This window comes from Rutidosis leptorrhynchoides, chromosome 1 (genome assembly GCF_046630445.1).
Source record: "Rutidosis leptorrhynchoides isolate AG116_Rl617_1_P2 chromosome 1, CSIRO_AGI_Rlap_v1, whole genome shotgun sequence".
NCBI lineage: Eukaryota > Viridiplantae > Streptophyta > Magnoliopsida > Asterales > Asteraceae > Rutidosis > Rutidosis leptorrhynchoides.
The window spans coordinates 152892022-152899705 of NC_092333.1; positions in this window are offsets into that span (position 1 = coordinate 152892022).

The following is a 7684-nucleotide window of genomic DNA, read 5'->3' on the forward strand; positions in this document are numbered from 1 at the left end:
TTAGCGAACCAGGTTTGCATTAGTGTGTCTAACTGATAAGTCGTTAGGATACATTAGTAAGTCTGGACTTTGACCGGGTCTGATTTCAAAAAAACCATTGCTTATCACTGTTGGTTAAAATTTATGTGTAAATATTATGTAAGTACTAATGGGTTAGTTGTTATGTGATAGATGTCGGGCTCGAAACTTATTATCACATTCAGCGACTCCGAATCAGAACCTTCAGATTGTGTTTCAGTCATTAACATATCCGATGACGAAAGTGGTATTTTTGGGGAAGACTCACAATTTCCGGATGAACCAACTATAGAAATATCGGAAAGTGAACCCGAGGAGGAAAGTGAACCCGAAGAGGAAAGTGAACCCGAAGAAGAAAGTGAACCCGAGGAAGAAATACTAGAAATTACGAAAGAAAAATTCGATCAAGGAAAGAAACGAAAAGCGAATGAATTAGAAAATTCAAATCCCGAACTTAGTAAGAATGACGTAGCACCAATTCCACTCAACACTACCACCCCTATTCCCGCTATTCCTATTAGTGCTATCCCCGCATCTAGTTCTTCGGCTCCTCAGCCAAAACGTAGGCAGACAGCTAGGATAAGCGTTAGGCCATTCATTGGAACTAAACGCCCTAGAAAATAGACCGAACGATGCACTGCCGTATTAAGCCATGGAATCATATAATGTTTTGTATAATATTATTAGTGTGGTTTGCTTAAAGTTTGATGTAAGATAAGCATATGTAAAATAGCGAAGTATGAAATGCAATAATTTTCCATGGTTAAGTATTATTTAGATTGTAGTAATTGATTCTGTACTAAGCTATTAAGTATGAACATTAACGGGTAGGTACTACCCAAGATATAATTATAAAACGCTAATAAGAAGAAAAGGCTTTTATAATAATACCTGGTTCATATTATTAACAAGCTATAAATGTACTATAAATACACACTACATCTATAATATTCCATGTGAATAATTATTTTCTTTCATTAGGAAATGGCGCGATTGAATCGAATGACGGAACAAGAACTCGAGGAACTCATCAACCAGCGAGTGAACGATAGAATGCTATGGGTCGAAGCTGCAAGAGCTGCTGCAGTTAACCCAAATCCTCGTGTAGGATGCTCCTACAAGACGTTTCAAGCTTGCAAGCCATCATCATTCAGTGGAACGGAAGGACCGATCGGTTTAACCCGATGGATAGAAAAGATGGAGACGGTGTTCAAAATCAGTGGTTGTGATGAAAAAGACATGACCAAGTTTGCATCGTGCACTTTACAAGATAGTGCACTCACATGGTGGAAGAATTATGTGAAGGCGGTAGGAGGAGATGTAGCTTATGATACTCCATGGGAAGAATTCAAAGCAATGATAATCACCGAGTATTGTCCAAGGAATGAGGTTATTAAGTTAGAAGATGAGTTACGAAGTTTGAAGGTGGTTGGTACTGAAATCACCAACTACAATCAGCGATTCATGGAATTGGTTTTACTATGTCCTGAATTGGTTCCAACCGAAGCACGGAAGATTGAAATGTACAAAGGTGGTTTGCCCAAAAAGGTCAAGGCAAACGTTACGGCGTCGAAACCTAAGACAATTCATGAAGCTATAACCATGGCGAACGAGTTAATGGATCAGGTCATTCTGGATAAGAAAGCATTCACTACTGAGGTGAAGGTATCGAGTAACAAAAGGAAGTGGAACGGAAATTATGATCGAGGTTACCAACAGCAATCTTTTAAGAAACCAGAAACCCCGAAAGGTGCGGGTAGCGGTTCAGGCTTTGGTTACAAAGGACAAAGTCCTTTATGCAACCGTTGTCACAAACATCACTTTGGTTACTGTAGTGTGTTATGCACCAAATGCAATCGACAGGGACATCTTGCTGAAGATTGTAAGGCTCTCGTTACAAATGCAAATGGTAACAAGACTCCTGCCACCAACGCAAATAGAACTGCTTTGGCTAACATTACTTGTTTTGGGTGTGGAAAACAAGGTCACTATAAGAGCCAGTGCCCGAATCAGAATGGCGAACCTGCACGTGGAAGAGTGTTTGTTATTAATGCTAGAGAGGCACGAGAAGACCCGGAGCTTGTTACGGGTACGTTTACCATTAATAACTTATCAGCATCTATTTTATTTGATACTGGCGCCGATAGAAGTTATGTGTGTAGAAATTTTTACACTAAATTGAATTGTTCATCATTACCTCTAGATGCTAAGTACTTGATTGAGTTAGCTAATGGTAAACTAATTAAAGCCGATAAAATTTGTCGTGATTGTGAAATAAATCTAGCCGGAGAAACGTTTAAAATCGACTTAATACCCGTGGAATTAGGAGGTTTTGATGTAATAGTCGGCATGGACTGGATGTCCAAAATAGGAGCGGAAGTTGTTTGTGCCAAGAAGGCAATTCGTATTCCTGGTAAGGATAAAATACCGGTGATGATTTATGGAGAGAAGGGTAATTCAAAGCTAAAACTCATTAGCTGTTTGAAAGCCAAGAAGTGTTTAGAAAAGGGATGTTACGCTATTTTAGCACATGTTAATAAAGTCGAAAAGAAAGAAAAGTGCATCAACGACGTGCCTGTGGCAAGAGATTTTCCTGAAGTTTTTCCGGAAGAATTGCCGGGATTACCTCCATTTAGATCTGTAGAATTTCAAATAGATTTAGTACCAGGAGCTGCACCAGTGGCTCGTGCTCCATATAGACTTGCACCGTCCGAGTTAAAAGAACTTCAAAGTCAGTTAAAAGAATTACTAGACAGTGGATTCATACGACCAAGTACTTCACCGTGGGGAGCTCCGATTCTATTTGTTAAAAAGAAAGATGGATCTTTTAGGATGTGCATAGATTATCGTGAATTAAATAAGTTAACTATCAAAAATCGGTATCCACTACCGAGAATTGACGACTTATTTGATCAACTCCAGGGATCATGTGTTTATTCGAAAATCGACCTAAGATCGGGCTATCATCAACTACGTGTCAAAGAAGAGGACATTCCGAAAACTGCTTTTCGAACACGTTATGGTCATTACGAATTTTTGGTCATGCCGTTTGGGTTGACAAATGCGCCAGCTGTATTCATGGACCTCATGAATCGAGTTTGTAGTCCGTATTTAGATAAGTTTGTTATCGTTTTCATTGATGATATTCTTATCTATTCCAAGAGTGAGCAAGAGCATGAAGAGCATTTAAGGTTGATACTGGAGTTGTTGAGAAAAGAACAACTTTATGCTAAATTTTCTAAGTGTGCTTTCTGGTTGGAAGAAGTGCAATTTCTTGGTCACGTTGTTAATAGCGAAGGAATTCAGGTTGATCCAGCAAAAACTGAAGCTATTGAAAAATGGGAGACTCCTAAGACACCAACACAGATACGCCAATTTTTGGGTTTAGCCGGTTATTATAGAAGGTTTATTCAAGATTTTTCCCGAATAGCTAAGCCGTTGACAGCGTTAACACAAAAAGGGAAGAAATATGAATGGACCTCGGAGCAGGAGAACGCATTTCAATTACTGAAGAAGAAGTTAACTACGGCGCCTATTTTATCGTTACCAGAAGGGAACGATGATTTTGAAATATATTGTGACGCTTCGCGACAAGGTTTTGGTTGTGTTCTTATGCAACGGAAGAAAGTTATTGCATTTGCATCCCGACAATTGAAGATTCACGAGCGGAATTATACGACGCATGATCTAGAATTGGGAGCAGTCGTGTTTGCATTGAAGATGTGGAGACATTACTTGTATGGGGTTAAATTCACTGTATTTACTGATCATAAAAGCCTTCAACATATTTTCGATCAGAAACAGCTGAACATGAGGCAACGTAGGTGGGTCGAGTTAATAAACGACTATGATTGTGAAATTCGTTATCATCCCGGGAAAGCGAATGTGGTGGCTGACGCACTAAGCAGAAAGGAACGAGAACCAATTCGAGTACGAGCGATGAACATAAAAATTCGCATGAATCTCAACTCACAAATCAAAGAAGTTCAACGAGAAGCACTTACTAAAGAAAATATAGGAAATGAAATAATGAAGAAGTATGAGAAGCAACTCGTTATACGGGAAGATGGAATTCGATATTTTGCAAACCGTATTTGGGTACCAAAGTTGGGTGGATTAAGGAAGTTGATATTGAACGAGGCACATAAGACAAGATACTCGATACATCCTGGAGTTGGAAAGATGTATCAAGATCTTAAGACACGTTATTGGTGGCCTAATTTAAAAATAGACGTTGCAACATATGTTGGGGAGTGTTTAACTTGTTCCAAGGTTAAAGCAGAACACCAAAAGCCGTCAGGGTTACTTCAACAACCAGAAATTCCAGAATGGAAATGGGACGGTATTACCATGGATTTCATCACGAAGTTACCAAAGACTGCCTGGGGATACGACACCATTTGGGTAATTGTTGATCGTCTTACCAAATCTGCACATTTCTTGCCTATAAAGGAAACAGATAGAATGGAGAAATTATTACGATTATATATAAAGGAAATAGTTTCAAGGCATGGAATACCTATTTCCATTATATCTGATCGTGATAGTAGATTTACCTCAAAGTTCTGGCAATCACTACAGGAGGCACTAGGAACTCGTTTGGATATGAGTACCGCATATCATCCGCAAACGGACGGGCAGAGTGAAAGAACAATTCAGACTCTTGAAGACATGCTCAGGGCATGTGTGATCGATTTTGGAAACGGATGGGATAAGTATCTACCGTTAGCAGAATTTTCGTATAATAATAGTTATCATGCAAGCATTAAAGCTGCACCATTCGAAGCATTGTATGGAAGGAAGTGTAGATCTCCTATCTGTTGGAATGAAGTAGGAGATCGACAATTAACTGGTCCCGAGATCATACACGAAACGACTGAGAAGATAGTACAAATCAAGGAGAGATTGAAAACAGCCCGAAGTCGCCAAAAGAGCTACGCCGATGTCCGAAGGAAACCATTAGAGTTTCAGATTGGGGACATGGTTATGCTAAAGGTGTCACCTTGGAAAGGTGTGATACGTTTTGGAAAAAGGGGTAAACTGAACCCAAGGTACGTAGGCCCGTTTAAGATCATCGAACGCATTGGACCGGTAGCTTATCGACTCGAGTTACCGCAACAACTCGCCGGAGTACATAATACTTTTCACGTCTCGAACCTTAAGAAGTGTCTTGCAAAGGAAGACCTTACCATTCCTCTTGAAGAAATCCATGTCGACGAGAAACTACAATTCGTCGAAGAACCAATTGAAATCATGGACCGTGAAGTTAAACAGCTCAAACAGAGCAATATACCGATTGTTAAGGTTCGTTGGAATACTAGAAGAGGTCCCGAGTTTACTTGGGAACGAGAGGATCAGATGAAACGAAAGTATCCGCACTTGTTTCTCGATAACGCAAAATAGGTACAATTTTAAAATTTCGGGACGAAATTTATTTAACGGGGAGGTAATGTAACGACCCGCACTTTTTCGATCGTTCTATACTTATAAGATTGATATTTACATAAATTAAACCTTACCAACATGTTAAGCAATCCAAATTGTTGAGATTTATGTTTCCGAAAAGAGTTTTACACAACGTTTGACCGTCTAGTTTGACCGATGATATCACGAACTATACAATATATGATAATTATACGTTTGTGTATATATATGTATATATATGTATATATATACATATTTAACATGATTAATGAATGTTTTAATATCTCATTTTGTATCTATAACAATAAGTTATAAGTATATTTTGAAACTACTAACTTAAGTTTTCAAAACGATAACCATACGTAACGTTATTTGACTTAAATACTTATAACCTATAATGTTTATACATATATCGTATAAGTAATGTATTTAATCACTTTTAAGAACTTAAAAACATAAAACCATATAAGTGTATTCACAAAAGATAACTATATTTGAATTCTCATTTCATTTTTCACAAAATTTCTATACGTATATCTAGAGTATTTGTACTCGTATCATACCTAGCTTCTATATGTATTTACTATTGGTATATACACATCAAATCACCACCAACCAGCCCTTATTCAATGCCTTATGTATAAGGTAATTACTTTTGGAAGCTTATTGACTAATTACATAAGATAACAAACTAAATTTTGTCCATGTCTACCTTAAGAACACGTTTTTAAGGAGCCTCATGTATCATCACTTTGATTCAACTTTCTCTTCCATTTTTCTAGCAAAACACACACTCTTCCATAACCCTTAAACCCCTTAATCATCTCAGCTCACATCTATGAAGATCTAGCTTCAAAAACCATACTAAAACACCATAAGAAAACCATACAAAAACACTTCAAGAAAACCTTCCAAGAACACCAACTTACTTCCAATCTTTCATCCACCTCTAGCACCCTTTTGATTCTAGCTTCTTACTCCTCTTTTACAGCAAACTTATCCAAGGAACTTGAGGTAGAATCTATGTTCATAACCTTATTCAATTCATATAATATATAGCTATCTTATTTTGTGGTACAAAAGTTTAACAACAAGAACATAGTTTGAATGTTTTCAAACTTGTTTGCAAACTAAATAAATCCTTCTAACTTAACTTTTAAAATACTTCAAGACATGTAACATAACTTATTTATATGTTAATTTAACAAGGTAAAACTTGGTTTTTCAAAGTATAAGTATTTTTAGAAAAATGGTCATTAAATGATTTTGTTGTAACAAAAATGTTTAACTTCATATGTTTCACTAATGTTTCACCTATGCCGTATGATTTTGAATACAAACCAAGGTATTTACAGTTCATAGTCTTAAAGAAGAACTCGATCCAAGAAGATGGCAATTTGAATCAACGAAAACGGACTTGTAACGAAGAAACTATGACCGAAACAAAATTGGCTATCCTAGACATTTTCAACTACGGGATCAATTGGAAAAAAATGATATAAATCACATATTTCTAAGATAACATGATATTTTATATATATGTACTTATAATTCAATTTTATATGGTTCAGGATCACCCGTAAACAATACGAGAAGATTAATCATAAGATCCCATGATTGTACGCAACACGTCATTTGACAACACCGGTACCATGGGTCAAGATTAATCTCGACCAATACATATACGATGGGGTTTTATTTATTTCGTTGGGGGTTTTATTTATTTCATTGCGGGTATATTAAACATCTAAAAATGAACCATTAAAATTGAATTACTAACATCGGACTGCTAACTACGGACTAAGGAATTATTCAAAGTATTAAAAGTATAACAAGTATATATTTATAACGTTTGTTTAAAAATGAAAACATATTGATATATTATATATGGATAGGTTCGTGATATCAACCGGAAGACCGAGTCAAATTATTTATATCATCAAGACAAGAGTGAGTATATAGTCCCACTTTTAAATTCTAAATATTTCGGGATGAGAATACATGTATTTTATGTTTTACGATATGGACACAAGTAACTGAAAAATATGTTCTACGTTGAGTTGTACCACTGGCATACTTCCCTGTAGCTTGGTAACTAATATTTACAGCGGTATTGTAAACGCGAATCCTGTTGATAGATCTATCGGGCCTGACAACCCCAACCGGACTGGACGACCAGTATTCAACGGTTGCACAGTACTTCGTTTTGTGACTACACTTGGTACGGTGTAGTAAGATTTCA